This window comes from Maniola hyperantus, chromosome 20 (genome assembly GCF_902806685.2).
Source record: "Maniola hyperantus chromosome 20, iAphHyp1.2, whole genome shotgun sequence".
In the NCBI taxonomy this organism is placed as follows: domain Eukaryota; kingdom Metazoa; phylum Arthropoda; class Insecta; order Lepidoptera; family Nymphalidae; genus Maniola; species Maniola hyperantus.
The window spans coordinates 5,955,304-5,974,021 of NC_048555.1; the positions used below are offsets into that span (position 1 = coordinate 5,955,304).

An 18,718-nucleotide genomic window follows, 5' to 3' on the forward strand; every position below is an offset into this window, starting at 1 on the left:
AATGGAAACTGGATTCATTCCTACTCGTGTCAGCTAAGAAAATTCGGAGAATATAAATATACGAGTATAACAGGGAAAAAGTGATTGACTAACTGACTGACTTATTTATCAACACAGCTCAAACTACCTACTGAACGGATCGAGTCGGTTATTCAGATAGCTATTAATATGACGTAGACATCTACTAAGAAAGGATTTTTGAAACTTCAATCCTGGGAGTCAAATAGGGGTTTGAAACTTGTGTAGTGCATGCGGGTGAAGTCGCGGGCATAAGCTAGCTGTCTGTGTGTATGTATATATTCACAGAGTACAGTGTTGCTAACTTTGAAATTTCATTTCATGAGATTCTAGTCTACCTATACTCGTTTTATTAAGGTCCTACGCATACCTTCGAAGTGGAGTGGAACCAAGTGAACATACATAATCACAAATTTCGTCACTGGCAGCAAGGCGCAGCGCTTTTTTTGATACTCAGCTTTATTTACTTTGACATACGGGGAGGGGGGAAATGGTACCTAATGAAAACAAGACACATGGAAACAAAGAGCACGCGCGCTGGCGCGGTACTATGCAAAATTCTTCAATGGGCAAAATAAATAAAGCTTAAGGGCGAGCTATCGCTTGAACAAGAATAATCTATGATTTCAAGCTCCAAATTTACCATTATAGAAATGACTTTCACATAATTGAATACATGTTTAAAATAAATCAATCTTTCGTACCTACTGACATTTAATGTATCATATTTGCAAAATATATTTTGTTTATTTTGTAGTGACCAATCTCCCGCACCTAATTTTAATGAAATAAATACGAGACTCAACTTTGAAGCCCTAAATCTGTCCTTAAAAATCATCTGATTTACTGGAAAAAAATACTTAAATATCAGAAATATAGTCATTAATAAATACAGTACGTCGTCGTCTACGCTCCAATCTGTAGGTGTGCGCTGCGCATGTAAGTAGAGTCTTATATGTGTTCTATTTGTTATTATGTGTAAGTAGATGTATTACATACTATCAACATAAAACGAATTCGAAGGGTATTTTTATTTTAACGGAAGCTTAACCGCGAGAATCGTGATTGATTACCTGTCATGAGAATATGTTAAATTTTATTTATACCAACAAGGAAAATCGTTTATTCTGAGTTTGTTTGCGTGTTTTCTTTTATTATAACTTTACGATAATACGTCGTATTTTCTTTATAAATAATACCGTACCTATAATCTATTTATGTACATTGAGGGCCGTGTAGCCTACTCGTATTTACGGCAGCGCTAACCAGTGGATTTCCCTGGGTAATTAGCGTTAATCCAAGACGGTAACTGGACTCCGCGACTGGACTGGACATAGTGTATTGTCTATGGACTGGACTGCGGACTGGGCGACTATGAGCCTATTCGTTTTCTCCCCACCACTAAGACTGATCCTGTTATAAGATATCACGAACACCTGATAATAATCTTTAAACCTAATCAAGTCATCCCCGAGCATGAATTTTATTATATGAACGTAACATAGTATATGCTGTTATGTCATTGGATACGACACATGAATTCTACATGATTTTCTGGTTCGCAATTTCCCGCTAGATTTGTCCTGGGTCTTACGTACTTAGCGTGTTTAGATTACCCTAACTTTATTAATTAAAGTTCACAATACACCTATTAATTTGCAATTAAATATCACTTGCTATCATTAATAAAGGAAAACGTCGTGAGGAAACCACGCCAATCAGCACATGGCCAGCGTGGTGGAGACCTGTCTTTAGTAGTGGACCGGCGTGGCGTGGCGATGGGTTAGGTAATCATGATGATAATGACAATGAATCTCAACGAAGTTTTGCACAGAAATCTCAGGAAAACAAACAGTGAACAACAAATTCCTGAAAGGCCGGCAACGCATTGGTGGTTCCTCTGGTAGGTACTACAAATTTTCATGGGTGGGCGGTAATAACTTAACATCAGGTGACCCTCCTGCTCGTTTGCTCGCCATTTTTATTTTTAAAAAAAGTTTCCACGGTATTAAAAATCTGGGTTTTAATCTAAAGTTTTTAATATTTTAACAAGCGTAAAACCACATAAATTATAAAAATGCTACTTTTTTAAAAAAAAATTGGGATTAAACCGAGTAGCAAATGCAAATGTTGCCGCCTTGAAGCGTCAAACTCTCGGCTCTCGCCCAACAAAGAGGTTAAGTAGGATAAGTGTGGAGCCGTGGAACTTTTCGCTGAATCAACTCGACTTATCGTGATGCCCTTCATTAAGGAGTCCAACGAGTATCTGAATGACTCACACTAATTACTTTTTCTAAGGGAGCTTAAGGACACTGAATGTCATTAGGAAAGGTCTGTACCTACTAATCGTAAAATCGCATAGTTCACGCGATCTTGAGTCTGTTCTGTCTACCAAGTTTAGTTAGGAATTACAAGAATAGGGATGTTGCCTATGTCAAAATAAATTATTTCCCTTTATTTCGTTTTCGGCTCTGAAACGTGAGGGTTCTTATTGCTTCACCCCAGACCAGATGTCGCATAGTTATGCAAACAACACGCCATTTTGCCAACATGGCTCTCTATTTAATATTGTTAGTGACTACCTCGTTGGTATAGTGGCTAGCTTATTCAGCTGCGGATCAAAGGTCTCCGGTTTATATCCCGTGGTCGGATTTTGAGGGTTCCGTACCTCAAAAGGAAAAAAGGAACCCTTATAGGATCACTTCGTTGTCTTCTGTCTGTCTGTCGTCTGTCTGTCTGTCCGTCTGTCGTGTCTGTCAAGAAAACCTATTGGGTAAGTCCCTTACTTCCCATTAACTTGGAATCATGAAATTTGGCAGGTAGGTAGGTCTTATAGCACAAGTAAAGGAATAAATCTGAAACTGTAAATTTGTGTATATTTGTGTTGGTATTGTAAAATGCATTGCGTAAAGAAGTCGGTAAAAAATCTGATATTTTAATATTTCTGGAAACGGAACCTCAAACTCAAATAAAAATGAAAATAATGATTAACATTTTATTTAACTAAGTGTACTTAACCACAACTTGAGGAATCTTCATTAGCAGAAAATTTTATGCGTCGGCAAAAGATTAAGTATAGGTACATCCTGAAGAGAAATCAGATAAGATTTCTTGTATTTTGTAATTTTATTAAAGTGTTTTACCTACAGTTTGTTTTTTTTGTTTAAGTTTTTTGAGATGTATCTACTTATTATAAATTTTATTTCTTGTATATTTTGTTTGGTGGGAAGCCGATACAAAAAACTTAGAGTTAACGCAGACGACGAGAATAAATAAGGTAAACGATCCGATCAAAGTAGGCGAAAATAGAATAAAATTTTACTACTACGCATTACTTTCAGAACCATCAGCCAGGTATTTCGTAATTCTTTTAGGTATCAATTTTTTTTACCTCTTGCAACAATTTCGGTCACTCTGCACATGCCTCTCTTTCTATCACGTAAACTCTACGCGAGAGCCGTCAAAGGGGCGCACTGCCATATACCAACCAGATCAAAATAAGCCCGGTCTGATAGAACTAATATTCTATGCATTGAGTCAAACATAAAATCGCACACCCCTTTTCACCATCTAAAGTCAGCCGTTGATTATGTCAATCAGTCTAACAGCCGTACTCAGAGTCCCTAATCGTTACTTAAGATTGAGTTAAAATGAGACAGATTTACGTGAGAGATATAGCTCTGTCTCGTTTTAACTAAACTCAAGTAATGATTAAGCGACTCTGAGTACGGCTGTTAAACAAATTACAAAAAGCGGTCGTTTGCGTTATTTAGTAGTTTAGTATGACGTTTATTGTGTTCTTGAAGTTTCTGCTTAGGTACGTATGAATTGTTATTATCGAGCCACCTCAAACAGGCGACTTTATAGTGGTCTAAGAAGTTAAATATAGAATCTAAAATAGCAAACTTACCAAACTAAGTAAGGGATTTCAGCAGTTTGTGTGGTTATTTGTAAGCACATTCATATACTTAAGTAATATCGTGTTGAGACTCTAACTACCTACTTAGGAATTCTCTCAGTGTTCCACGGTGGTTCCAACTTCCACGTATCGGTATATAACTATAAAATAAAATAAAATAAAATAAAAATCTTTTTTATTCGTATAAACTTTGACAAGTACTTACGAATAGTCGGATGCATCTACCACTGGTAGACTAAACTAGGTATCAAGTAATCATTACGATTTCTTGACAAAATCAGCAAAAATGGGATGAGTTTGATACATTCACGTAAACAAAAATTATTGTGTCCCTTTATACACTAGTAGGTACCTACAATTATTGTAAGTACTAGTGTTTAGAGTCAACTTCAATTATATAATCAAGTAGATACGGTCGGCCTCAGAGTGCAAGTAGCGATTCCGCAAAACTATTGCATCATAAACCAGTCGCACTTATGACCTTTTTCTATTAACACGCCACAACACACAGATGTGCGCACAACCGTGGCGTGAAGTGCAAGCCAATTCGATCATTTAGGTGCTAAACGAGTTTTGGCCTCTGACTGTACATTGCCATAGAAGACAGGGGACGCTATGCTCACCTGTGGCTCACCTTCTCCCGCCTTAGGAAATAGGCGCAAACCACCTATGCCGGTTTAACGTCGGGACGTCTCATTCGCATCCGATACCCGGGACCCTGAGACGCCTCATTCCTGATGCGGACTCTGATCGGACAGATCTCGTTCTAAAGGTCGATGTACAATATTTCTTGCCGGCTACTGTATTCTATAGTACATAAAGAGATACTATTATCTCTTTATGCGTTAGTAAAGTAGACTTACCTACATATTGTCATGAAAGGTGTGCATGTTTGACAAATTTGAAAAGGTTTACAATTCAAATACAAGGTGTCAGTTGTTCGATGGTAGTTCTAGGATAAAATTTAGATTAGCTGATGGCTAAAGGCTTAAGATAAGTCACGGTTAAATTTATTTGGCTTTTGTATTTACATTTTTTTACTACCTCATAGCGACCCCTTAGTCATCAATCTTCCAAAGTTTCTTGGGATTGAACCCTTGTGACATATTTGAATCATTTATCATAATATTAACCGTCATCACACTTTCTTTGCCTTGGTCATCATGTTTAAATATTAAATTACTTTTCTATTATTATAGGGTAGGTACAATATTTACCTATGTAGCATTTTTACTATAATACCAAATTTAAACATAAAATTGCAACAATCGTCAGTGTGCGTTAGATATTATGACTTATGATACCTATGACGACGATTACTATGATATTATGATGATAGTAATCATCCTATTAAATGACTTACTCAGGCAAAATAACTATTGACGTTAGAAAATGCGAAACTTTCATAAATAAAATTTTAGTCCCACGGTTTAGTCATTCAGTCAGTCAGTCACCTTTTCCTTTTATATATATAGATTTATTATTTATTTATTTTATATCTTATTAGAACGGCAGTGCCACTTACACTAACTAGATGATTAATAATAAATTTAAATTTTATTACCTACTTACATAATAACTAGGTACATAATATACTTGATATATTAAAAGAAAAACAACCATATTATATCCATCTCTTACGTACTTCAGTTAATTCAGTGATAACGAATAATTTATGTCCTGGAAAATCAAAGAGTTACCACGGGATTCTTAAAAAACCTAAATCCACATAAATGAAAAAGCGGGCGTGACCTATTTTATACAGAAATAGCTGGCAATCCTGGGGATGAACAGAGGATACTTTTTATACCGAGATTCCCCATGCCATCTAGAAAAACCTAAGTCCAGACAAAGTCGCGGGCATCATCTACTATTGTCACAAAGGCCATAAGTTTTTCCTAAGTTTATGGTTTTTTTTACCAACGTTCTTATTACCTTATACCCTATACTGCATAATATCTACCAACCTAGAATGCTAGATCGTTTTCCCGTAGAATCAAATAAACTGCAAGGGAATGTAGAGACTCGTCGCTATTTCAATTTATGAAATATCCTGTCTGTACACATGTAGCACTAGTTTGCGTAGCAGAAAATATTATATTCATATCCATTTTCATGTTTTATGTTTTTTTATTCATGACAAGTTAGCTCTTGACTTTGTGGTAGGCAAGGGACGATGCAACTTGGCTAAGCTTTTAAAGCGTACATAAGTACTTAAATTTCGGTAAAATAAAGAGAGTTTATATGTGAGCGGCGCTGTACCGATCTAAGCAAAGTACCACTACCCACCTACGTTCTATAGATTGTGCCTTCTAGCCTGTGCTAGAAGATAAGAATTAGCATGCGGTACATACCTATTAATTAGAGACTATACCTATTATCTATACTTCTATACTAATAAATAAAATTTAAGTGTCTATATGTAATTTCGAAATAACTACCTCATATTAAATTAAGCTCATATTATGGTTATGTGAACTGTACCATAACAGCTGAATCACACGTTTTTAAAATTTTTGTCAGTCTGTCTGTGTGTCTGTTTGAACGGGCTAATCTTCGGAACGGCTTAACTTATTTTGACGGGACTTTCACAGAAAAGTAGAGGAGTAACATAGGCTATTTTATTCTAGGCATATTTTATTCTACACTTTTATGACTACCTGCTACCGAATTAAAATGCGTAACGTTTTAATTAGGCACAGACTAACATAGTTATCTACTGGCATTGTTATGACTAATTAACTTAAATATTTTTAAAATATTAGGTATTCTCTTCCAATAGTAAAAAGGTTGATTTTAACAACTATAAAAATTGAAGAGCGGTTTCGACCGTTTTGCCGCGGTTATAAGTCCCGCAAATTGCTATTGCGCTGGAACCATGTCTCACTAACATCGAAATTACGTCATTTTGACGTCAGTCTATTTTTGTGTAAAAATCTTAATGGGGTTCACAGAATAGGTACATCTACTTACCAAGTTTCTACCAGTATGCTCCTATAGTTTTGGAAAAAAGTGGCTGTGACATACAGACAGACAGACAGACAGACATGACGAATCTATAAGGGTTCCGTTTTTTGCCATTCGGCTACAGAACCCTAAAAACTAAGATAGCTACTTTTGAAAAAAATATCTTGTACGAAAACCTTTCGTGCACAAGTCTGACTCGCACTTGACTGGTTTTTTTGTAAATTTTAATAAATACTTCAATATATTTAAACTTTACTTATCGGATAAATTTGACATTTTGACAGATTCCCTATACACAGTGGCGTGCATAGAGTTCCAAGCTAGGGTAGGCATTAGTCAGTTAGGTTACCTATTTAGAAGCTGTCATGATGAAAAATGACCATTGAGCTATTTCAACTTGGGTAAGCAGTGCTTTTATGCCTCTATGACCTGCACGCCACTGCCTATACATATACATAATATTATACAAAACTGTCATAACATAACGTCAAATTTATTCGTTAAATAAAGCGGAGACGTGGTAAAACAATGAACGTCTCGCGAATGGATAGATAACGAACAAACAGACAGATTTTTATTTTTATTTTTTACAGGTAGAATATACCTTAACGCGCCTTAAGGCAGCTCAGTTCGGTGCTTTCTTCATACAAACGTAGGAGGGAAAATACAACAATATTCGATATTGTACGCACAAAACTAAGAATTATATCGATTTATCTCGTCATTATCTAGGTTCAATGATATCTAAAACATTGAAAAAAATATTGATTTAAAAGTTACGAGCCTCAAAAGATTCCTATTTTAACACTAAATTTATGTCAACTTTGGGCGTAAATAAATAAGATTAGGAATAGGAAAATTCTAAAAAAAATTATCATTAGACATAGTTTATTTATTCATTAGTTGAAATAACTTTACTTTGCAAACCTAAATTCAGTAGTTTTTTCTCAAAAATACTTTTCCCAAACTACTGTTCAACCCTTTTCAAGCGCTAGATTTCGGCTAAAATCATCATGCTTCTCACCCCAAAACATTAGACACCGCGCGGGTGGCGGAGGGAAGGGCCAGCCCAGCGGCGCGCGGCTGCGCGTGTAATATTGTGGTTTCTATGACGACAACTGTTGTTATTAATATGTTTTCAAAAACAAAAGTCGTAATGATTTTATAAAATTAATTTTTATTCAGTGGCTATGCAAATGTGTAGAAGATTGAGCAGAGCAGAGTCAATAAGTCCTTCAAATACTTATTGCATTTTGTACATTGACCTCTGGAATTTGAAATTTGGACACCAATTTTATTCATTGGTTTATTGACCTGACTTTGTTGTTGAGGTCCTAGTAGGGATATCTACTCGTGTGGTCCTAGTACAATAGGTAAGTAACTTTGTTTAGTTATTTATTTTATCTAATTTTAAAAAACCGGCCAAGTGCGAGTTGCTCGCGCACCAAGGGTTCCGTACTCAGGTATTTTTTTGACATTTTGCTCCATAAATCAAAAACTATTATGCATAAAAATAAATAAAAATGTGTTTTAGAATACACACAATACAGTAAAGCCATTTCATATAATACCCCACTTGGTATACTTATTATACATTGAAAATTGAAAATACTAATTATTTTTTCATTAACACACTTTAATTTTTTTTTGTAAGTTGTAATCACAAATCTATGGTTTTCGGATTTATTCCTTTACTTGTGCTCTAAGACCTACGTACCTACTAAATTTCATGATTCTGGGTCAACGGGAAGTATCCTATAGGTTTGTGTGACAGATACGACACAGACGGAGAGACGGACAGACAGACAGACAACGAAGTGATCCTAAGGGTCCCTTTTTTCCTTATAAAGTACGGAACCCTAAAAAGGTACCTGTATATGTATAATAATATAGGTAGGTAGGTACCTACCTGGTGGTATTTCTTTGTATTTTTAGGGTTCCGTACCTCAGAAGGAAAAAACGGAACCCTCTGTCTGTCTGTCTGTCAGTCCGTCTGTCCGTCCGTCCGTCTGTCCGTCCGTCCGTCCGTCCGTCCGTCCGTCCGTACGTCCGTCAGTCCGTCCGTCCGTCCATGCGTCTGTCGGTCCGTCCATCGGTCCGTCTGCCCGTCCGTCTGTCCGTCTGTTCGTCTGTCGGTCTGTCCGTCTGTCTGTCTGTCCGTCTATCTGTCTGTCTGTCTGTCTGTCCGTCTTACAAATAAAGTACGCAACGCTTCGTACAAATAGTACTTTTTTATTTATTTACTAGCTGACGCCCGCGACTTCGTCCGCGTGGATGTAGGTTTTCAAAAGCCCGTGGGAACTCTTTTATTTTCTGGGATAAAAGAAGGCAGGTCATGCCTGTCGTAGAGGTGATGGCCGTTGGAGCCGGAAAGTTCTTGAGTGGAGACCGCGTAGGTATAAGTAAGCGTAGTGTGGGACGCCTTCCAGCACGATGGACCGACGATATACCTACAGAGGCTGGCGGGAAGTGGCTAGGTGAGGAAGGCTGAGGACCGGGTGTGGTGGCGCTCTTTAGGGAAAGCTTATGTCCAACAGTGGACGACCGCAGGCTGATGATGATGGAAAAAATCACGTTGATCCGTTGCACCCCTCACACGTCCCTATCCGCCTTCTCCACTCCTGTCACGCTGGCGAATAAGTTTGGAATAGAACAGGATTTCGATGGAGTGCGTGGATTTTTGTGAACGGAGTTCAACCATGTAGTCGTGGTTTGGTACAATAGTAAATGGTACAATATTAATTCACCAACAACAGTTCCTAAAACCCATAGAATAGGAGTGCAGTACCCTGCAGCATCAGTATTGAAGAGTTGGAACTTAAAGTTCAATAATGGTATATATGTTTGGCATCTACAATATTATCTCACAATCAACAGTGGCTTAGGAGTGCAATACCCTGCATCATCAGGGTTGAAGAGTTGGGATATCGAGTTGAATTATGAAGTCGTTGCTTGGTACCTAAACCAGAGATAGTTTATTCTAAGCGTACCTTTAATATCAATTCAACATCAACTATTCCTAAAACAGCTGATTGAAATCCAAAAGTACAAAAGCTACCCGTGATTATTATGATGATGGTTGAGAAGTTGGCACTTGAAGTTTTAACATGTATGGTTTCTAACAAAAAAGAATGAATGAAATCGGACTACGCGTTAATGAATTACAGCTCAGTATACATTTTAACTTTCAACCCCTCTCCTAAGGGAACCATGCTGAATTTCGGGATAAAAAGTATCCTATATCCTATATATCCTCATAGTATGACGTCAAATCGTACCAAGTTTCATTGGAATCCATTCAGTAGTTTCAGCGTGATGCGCGGCCGTGATACAGACAGACAGACAGACAGACAGACAAAAATGAAAAAAATTCCAGTTTTGGGTTCAGTATCGATTATAGAGTGCCCTCGAAAAAAAAATTTCAAAATATCTTCAATGTACAGAATTTCACCTGTTACAGTTTTATTATAAGTAATAAAATAATAATAATAATATTGATTCAGATACAAGTTAGCCCTTGACTGCAATCTCACCTGGTGGTAGGTGACGATACAGTCTTGATTACGACTATTTCGGATCGGAAATTCTTGGATTCAGGTTAAATGCAGTGCAAAAAGAGAGATCATTAGGATTCCGTACCTCAAAAGGAAAAGGGAACCCTTATAGGATCAGTTTGTTGTCTGTCTGTCTGTCTATCTGTCAGTCTGTCAGTGTGTCTGTCAAGAAACCTGTAGGGTACTTCCCACTGACCTAGAATGATAAAATTTGGCAGGTAGGTAATAACAGTTATAACACACGTAAGGGGAAAAATCTGAAACAATGAATTTGTGGTTACATCACGAAAAATAAATAAAAATGTGTTCATTAACGAATAGTTAGTATTTTCAACTTTCAAGTAAGATTAGTAAACCAAGTGTGATATCATATAAAAGGACCTTACTTGTACATCAAAAACCGATTTTATTTATTTTTATCCATACTAATATTATAAATGCGAAAGTGTATCTGTCTATCTGTCCGTCTGTCTGTCTGCTAGCTTTTCACAGCTCATCCATTTAACCAATTTTGATGAAATTTGGTACAAAAATAGCTTGCATCCCGGGGAAGGACATAGGCTACTTTTATGATAAATAAGATTTAGTGGATACCGCTATTTTTCTGGAAATAACGTTAGATGCGAAACTTCAATGGGGCTCTCATATAAATAACTTATCGAACAGACAGTTCTGCTGCATATGCGGTAAAAAAGATTCGCCAGTTGACAGACATAGAAACGGCGAGACTAGTATATTTTAGTTACTTTCACAGCATTATGTCATATGGCATATTATTAGAAAAGAAAAAGAAAGAAAAGAAAAAACGTTTATTTTTTAAAGCTGTACCACACATTACCAGTTACCAACTGGTTAGGTTATCCCAGCGCCTCTTATACTTGAGTAATAAAGTCAAAAAACCTCAAGTAGAAGAAGCGCCGGAATAAAGTATGTCATGTGTGGCACAACCCAAAAAAAAAGGTCCCTACTCAGCATAAATGCATATTGTCTTGCACAAGTACAAAAACATACAGCGCTGGTTTTCAGTAGAAACCCTGATTCAGATGGCACCACGGAATTATTATGGGGTAATGCTGCTGATATAAATTCTATTTTTGTGCTGCAGAAAAGGGCTGTTCGAGCCATATATAGTATGGGACCACGAGAGTCGCTGAGAACTAAATTTAGAGAAGTTAAAATTATGACAGTGCATAATCAATATATTTTTGAAAATTTATTGTACGTATATAAAAACATAAATAAATTAACAAAAAAAGTGACTGTCATAAGTTCAAAGTGACTGTCATAAGTTCAAAGTTTTCATAAAACGTAAACTAATTAAAAAATCCTATTACATTGTAAAGGATTATTTAAATGATAAGCAAGCTTGGGAATGAGTTGCTCGGCTTTGTGATAGTTCTAATAAGTTTAATTTATGATTTTGTAAAGTGGTGATAATAAAAAGAATACCCGGCTGAGTTAGCTGTGGGCTCTTCTCAGTCTTGGGCACGTTTGGAACCCTCGTAGCGTTTGCGAAATAATTATCACCACTATATTTTACAAATCCAACAACTGACAATCGAAAAGACTAATTTATTACCTATTTTGAACAAATCATTTGACTTTGACTTTTGATCCCGGAAAATCAAAGTTCCCACGGGATTTTTAAAAAACCTAAATCCACGCGGACGAAGTTGCGGGCATCATCTAGTGCATAATAAATAGTTTTTGATTTATCATGCAAAATGTCAAAAAATACTATTTACCTATTTATTTATTTTTATTTTTCACTAGCTGCCCCGGCGAACTTCGTACCGCCTAACAGTCGATTCTTTTTCAGGAATTTTTTAAAAAATTTCTCTCCGTAAGAACCATATTCGTACTTCAAGGAATATTATAAAAAAAGAATTAGCGAAATCGGTTCAGCTGTTCTCGAGATTTGCGATCAGCAACACATTTAGCGATTCATTTTTATATGTACCGAAATTCTAGTTACATAGTAGTAATAAATTAAGTTACATTGTAAATGCTTATCTCTAAACGGAGATTTAGAGATAAACATTTTACTATTGTAGTACGGAAACCTCGGGGCGCGAGTCTGACTCGTACTTGGCCGGTCGGTCTGTCGGTCGGTCGGTCGATTTATTTTAGAATGCATCGTATCGACAGCTGGTGGTAGTAGTTTACATATATCCTACTAATATTATAAACTAGGTGAAGCTATGATAGCCTAGTGGTTAGGACGTCCGCCTTCTAAACGGAGGTCGGGGGGTTCGATCCCGGGCACGCACCTCTAACTTTTCGGAGTTATACGCGTTTTAATTAATTAAATATCACTTGCTTTAACGGTAAAGGAAAACATCGTGAGGAAACCTGCATGCCGAGTTCTCCATAATGTTCTCAAAGGTGTGTGAATTCTACCAATCCGCACATGGCCAGCGTGGTAGACTATGGCCAAAACCCTTCTCACTCTGAGAGGAGACCCCTGCTCTGTAGTGAGCCGGCGATGGGTTGATCATGATGATGATGATGAGGTGATGCCCACGACTTCGTACGCGTGGATTTAGATTTTTAAAAATCCTGTGGGAACTCTTTGATTTTCCGGGATAAAAAGTGGCCTATGTCACTCTCCAGGTCAACCATACCCATGCAAAAATCACGTCGATCCGTTGCTCTGTTGCGACGTGATTGAAGGACAAACCAACGAACCAACAAACAAACACACTATCACATTTATAATAGGTGTAGTGATGTGTGTGTGTGGATGTTTGGATGTTTGTTACTCAATCACACAAAAACGGCTGAACAGTTTTGGATGAAATTTGGAATGGAGATAGATAAAAGTGTTAATTTAGGGTATACCCTAAATTAACACATAGGCTACTTTTTATCCCGGAAAATCAAAGAGTTCCCACGGGATTTTTAAAAACCTAATTCCACGCGGACGAAGTTGCGGGCATCAACTAAACTAGCGGCACGCTATGATGGCCGGTTTGACGTTTGTCCGCTCATGAAGTTCCGTATTAATTGATAACGACTTTGAAGGAAATAATTGTATTACTTTATTGACGATAGTGATGTGCAGAGATTCATAAATTTTATCGAATGTAGTTTTAGGTTTAGGACTCAAAATTTATTTATTAAATTGATTTCTTAAATGTATACAAGTGTAGAAAAATCAGTTTGCACCATTTAAGGGGTGAATGTACTTGTGAATATGAACAATTTTCACTATGTGGACAAACCTCTGAAATCGCAAAAAAATATCAATAAATTTTTAAAAATGGAATCTAATACGATCGTCACATAGGATCGCTGGCTAGCACAACTACTACCTCCGGCAAACTCGCGTCAATGCTCAATGCAAAACAAAGCAGTTTCGAATTGACGTTGCTTCGAAAAGTATAAACTGTCAGTGCAATGCGATTGTGATATAGTTTTGACCTGGCTTTGGATTTCAAATATTGATACTGCATTACTGTTGACCCTTGCTCGTTAATTTGGACTCTGTTCAAGCCCTTTGTTGTGGATTTCGTCGATATGACCGAACGTACGCAGAGAACTGTTCTAAATAGTCAGACACGTGAGTTCCTAATACGCCTTCGTAACTATTTCGATCGTGAAGCTCAAAATGGAGGGCCAATTTTACCTATAACGTCAGTGGTTGAACGCGTAGCTGATGCGCTTAATATTGGACAACGAACTGTTAGACGGATAACTAAAAAAAAATATGGCGAGACTGGCACAGAAGAAAATAAACTTCACACACCAAAAAAGAGGAAAACGAGCAAAACCAGTCGTAGGCATCGATAGCTTTGATGCCGATGCTATCCGAAGACATGTTTACGGCTACTATTTACAGAAGGAGTATCCAACAAGAAAAAAGTTGGTGCATTCACTGAAGGAAGCTGGATTATTCTTCGGTGGGGAAAGTTCTTTAACGAAGATTTTGAAGACCATTGGATTTCGATACAAAAAATGTAACAAACGCAAAATATTGATGGAAAGATTTGATATAGCGATGGCAAGGTATACTTTTTTTACGGCAAGTGAAAGAAATCAAAAATTGGCAAAATGTTGTGTTCTTGGATGAAACATGGCTTAATGCTAACCATACTGTAGGCCGTTCTTGGAACGATGACACAGCAGCATCTACTTCCAAAGTTCCTGTAGGAAAAGGATCGCGACTTATAATTTGTCACGCCGGAACCATCAACGGGTTTGTCGAAGGTTCTCTCATGGCTTTTGCGTCAAAAACCACTGGAGACTATCATGAAGACATGAATGGAGAAAAGTTTACTGAATGGTTTACCTCAATGTTGTGTAGCCTCCCTGAACCATCTATTATAATTATGGACAACGCCCCATACCACTCGATGCAAATTGACAAGCCACCTGCCCAATCCCAAAAGAAAGCTGATATCGTCGCATGGCTTCGTAAAAATGGCGTAGATGCAAACATGAATATGTTAAAAGCGGAATTAGTACGTCTTTTAAAAGAAAACAAACCAACCAAGATCCGATACGTCATTGACGAAATAGCATTAGAACATGGGCACAGAGTTATACGGTTACCGCCTTACCATTGTGAGTATAATGCGATTGAGTTGGTGTGGGCTCAAATTAAGGGATATGCTGCAAGACACAATACAGAACCCCCATTTACCACAAAAAAAATGCTAAAATTATTAGAAGAAGCTTGTGAACATGTGACTAAAGGAGACTGGGAAAAGGTTGTGAATAGAACTGTTAAATTAATAAGGGAAGATTATGAAAGAGATGTGAAAATAGATAATATTATAGAAAACGAACATATAATTATTAATGTATGTGATGATAGCAGTGACGACAGTGAAAATAGTAGTATGGACGAATCTGATTAATTATGGCCTTTTGTGGCACCTTTTTCGGTATCTTTTGTATTCATATGTTTCTTGTGTGCATATAAAGTATGTATATTCATTTTCGTTCAAATATTCAGTTCGTTCAAATAAATTAAATAAACATATACATTTTTGTTTTATTAAACCTATTTAATCAGGTACAAAAACAAAACTTAATTGTTTTTTGTTCGAGAATAAATTGACATTCCACATCACTATTGTAATGTGTCAAACCGGCCATCATAGCGTGCCGCTAGTGTAGTAATAAAATATAATTTGGACTTATCCGAATTCCGAAAGTCAGGGTTGTCAAATCACACTTTACATTATAAAGGCGAAATTTTGTATCTGCGTGTGTGTGTGTATAGGTTTGTTACCCTTTCACGCAAAAAGTACAAGACGGATTTGGCTGAAATTTGAAATAGTGATCGCTTTTGAAAGAGTTCTCGCGGGATTAAAAAACCACTATATCCTCGCGGACGAAGTCGCGTATATCATCTAGTTACAAATATAAGTATGTAGGTCATATTGTGTGCTTAGACAATTTAATTATATACTTGAGTTTTCGTGTAACAGAAACAAAAATGGATTGGCGGAAGAGGAAAAAGAAACGGTTTAGACTCGCAAAAGCAAATCCCTTGCAAAGAGGAGATCTATTAAAATTCATCAGAATCTTTCCAAACCATAATATTATCTTGTGATGATAATGCCATTACTTTTTCGGGGTTATTCCTGTGAGTCACACCCGACGTGAGTAACAATGTGACTCGAGGGGAATTTTATTTGACTGAATATGTACTTTTCCGGGATGCTGAATTTGATAATGACATTTATTTTCAAATCCAAAATAGCAGACATGCACTTTTCACAAAAAATAGAAATGGGTGTCGTTTTCAGGGTTTCCAGGATGCTGGTTTTGATAATGACATTAATTTTTTAATCTAAGATGGCGGGCCAGCACTTTTTATAAAAAATAGACGCGAGTGTCGTTTTCAAGGTTCTCCAGGATGGTGAATTTGATGATGACATTTATTTATTTTTAATAAATACTTATATATAATACTTCTATTTTAGTGGATCACGGGATTTTCTTTGGCAAGGAAACGACAAAGCAAAAAATCGAATTGAATTAGATTATGATGCTATCACACCGTACCATTTAGAGCCAGCTTCTGAAAGTTTGACACTGTGTTTGTAAGTTGATATTATTTAGATACTAGCAAATGCCCACGACTTCGTCCGCGTGGGCTACACAAAATTTCGAACCCCTATTTCACCCCCTCCAGAGTTGAATTTTCAAAAATCTCTTCTTAGTGGATGCCTGCGTCATAATAGCTATCTGCATGCCAAATTTCAGCACGATCCGTCCAGTAGTTTGAGCTGTGCGTTGATAGATCAGTCAGTCAGTCAGTCAGTCAGTCAGTCAGTCAGTCAGTCACCTTTTTCTTTTATATATTTAGATTAGGAATTAGGATTAGGATAATATAATTATTATGTTACTAGCTGCCCCGACGAACTTCGCACCGCCTACAGTCGATTCTTTTTCAGGACATTTTTTAAATTTTTCTCTCCATAAGAACCATCCCCGTACTTCAAGGAATATTATCAAAAAGAATTAGCGAAATCGGTGCAGCTGTTCTCGAGATTTGCGATCAGCAACACATTCAACGATTCATTTTTATATAATAATATAGAGATTTACTATTTGTTGTCAGATTTGTCAATGCTGAATTATGTTGTATTTTAGTGACTCAAGACATTCCTTTTAGAAGAAAACAAGGAAAATAAAATGAATGTGCCCAATATACATACCACTGAAATCCAACATGATGCTGCAACATTCAATTCCGTACTAAATATTGAAAGGTCTACCCATACCATACTTGTAAGTTGTTATGCTATGTTTTTTGCATACATTCTATATAGATAATACTCACAATATATTTACGTTGATTGTATGTTTATTAATTCCAGAAATGAAATGGAGAGCTTCAATAGTTCTGCGTCGAATGATACATCTAATGTGACTGTTGAAACAGAAAATGATACATATTGTGTTTATGTGTGTAGTGGGCTTTTAGAGGGAAATTGAATTGTACCTACTTCCTACTTATAAAAATAAAATTTTCATTTTTGAGATCAAAGTGGAATTTATTTAGACTTTTTTATACACAAGTAGATGGTATATATAGTTTTTAGTCGCTACTAATAGATAAGTGTAGGCAACAAAATTTATTTTCACAGACAAACGAATGTGTAATCATGTGTTCCTAATAGGTAATCCGCCAGCACAGAGAATTCAACTCCTAGAGTACGCATATACAAGGATTTACATGAAAACAAAATCGTAAAATGTTGGCGGGGGACAGGGGAGAATGCTTTGTTGTGATTGGTGGACTGACTAATAAAAACAATGTGCGGAATGAGGGTACCGAACGGGCGTGGGCGATGATTCATTTAAAATTCCGTGGGATCACCACGATTTAGCAATGCAATTCCTTAGGTACAGCATCAGGGTCGAGAAGTGGGTCTTCGAGTTCAATGATAAAGTCTTTACTTGGTAGATATAGGTACCTACCTCTCAATATCAATTTATAACCGACAGTTTCAAAATCCCATAAGTTTTGGTGGTCATGTCCCCTGCAGCATCAGGATTGAGGAGTTGAAATCCACATTTTATATAAGACAATGTTGCAAAGTTTCTTTATCAATTAAAAAAATACGCAAATCGGTTCAGAAATCTCGGAGATTTCTGTGTACATAGGTAGAAAAACACAACTCCTTTTTTAAAAGTCGGTTAAAAAAGTATCCTTTGTTAATTCTCTACTTGTCTGTAAAAGTCCCGTCAAAATAGGTTCTGCCGTTCCGAAGATTAGCCCGTTCAAACTTCAAACAGACAGACAGACAGACAGTTTTTAAAAACATTTGATTCAGCTGTTATGGTACAGTTCAAATAACAATATTATGAGCTTGCGGTAGTTATTTCGAAATTACAGACAGACACTTCATAGAAGTATGGATTTCTATAATATAATATAAGTACGAGTTGTTTATTACACGCTGAGGTAGTAGTTACCTAATAGGTATGTATGTAAGTGAGATTTTATAGTATTCATCAAAAGATAAGTAGGTAATCATTATCATTCAAAAAAAATTTAAAAATATCTATTTCAGTAGGTAAAACAATTTCACATAGTGCGTAGTAATTGGGACCATCCCAGTAAGTGTTTTAGTATTGCTACGAGTACTCGTGGCAGGCGACCCCGCTCTTCCATAAAATCTTATACAATAATAATTGAAATAAGTAGTTCCTTCATAAATCATATATTTACAAAAATTCATCGGTGACATCTGTCCAACTATCTGTGTGCCATCATCAATATATCCGGACGCTAGTG

At 36.6% G+C, this 18,718-nt stretch overlaps 1 protein-coding gene across 1 annotated transcript in view; it reads left to right on the plus strand.

Annotated features, from left to right (window-relative positions):
- Window positions 1–17,111, plus strand: part of LOC117991773 (G-protein coupled receptor dmsr-1-like) — a 53,954-nt gene extending 36,843 nt beyond the window's left edge. The window contains exon 8 of the transcript XR_011237909.1: window positions 16,715–17,111. The gene's annotated coding sequence lies outside the window, so the exon portion shown is untranslated. The remainder of the gene's footprint in view (window positions 1–16,714) is intronic.
- Window positions 17,112–18,718: the final 1,607 nt, after the last annotated feature.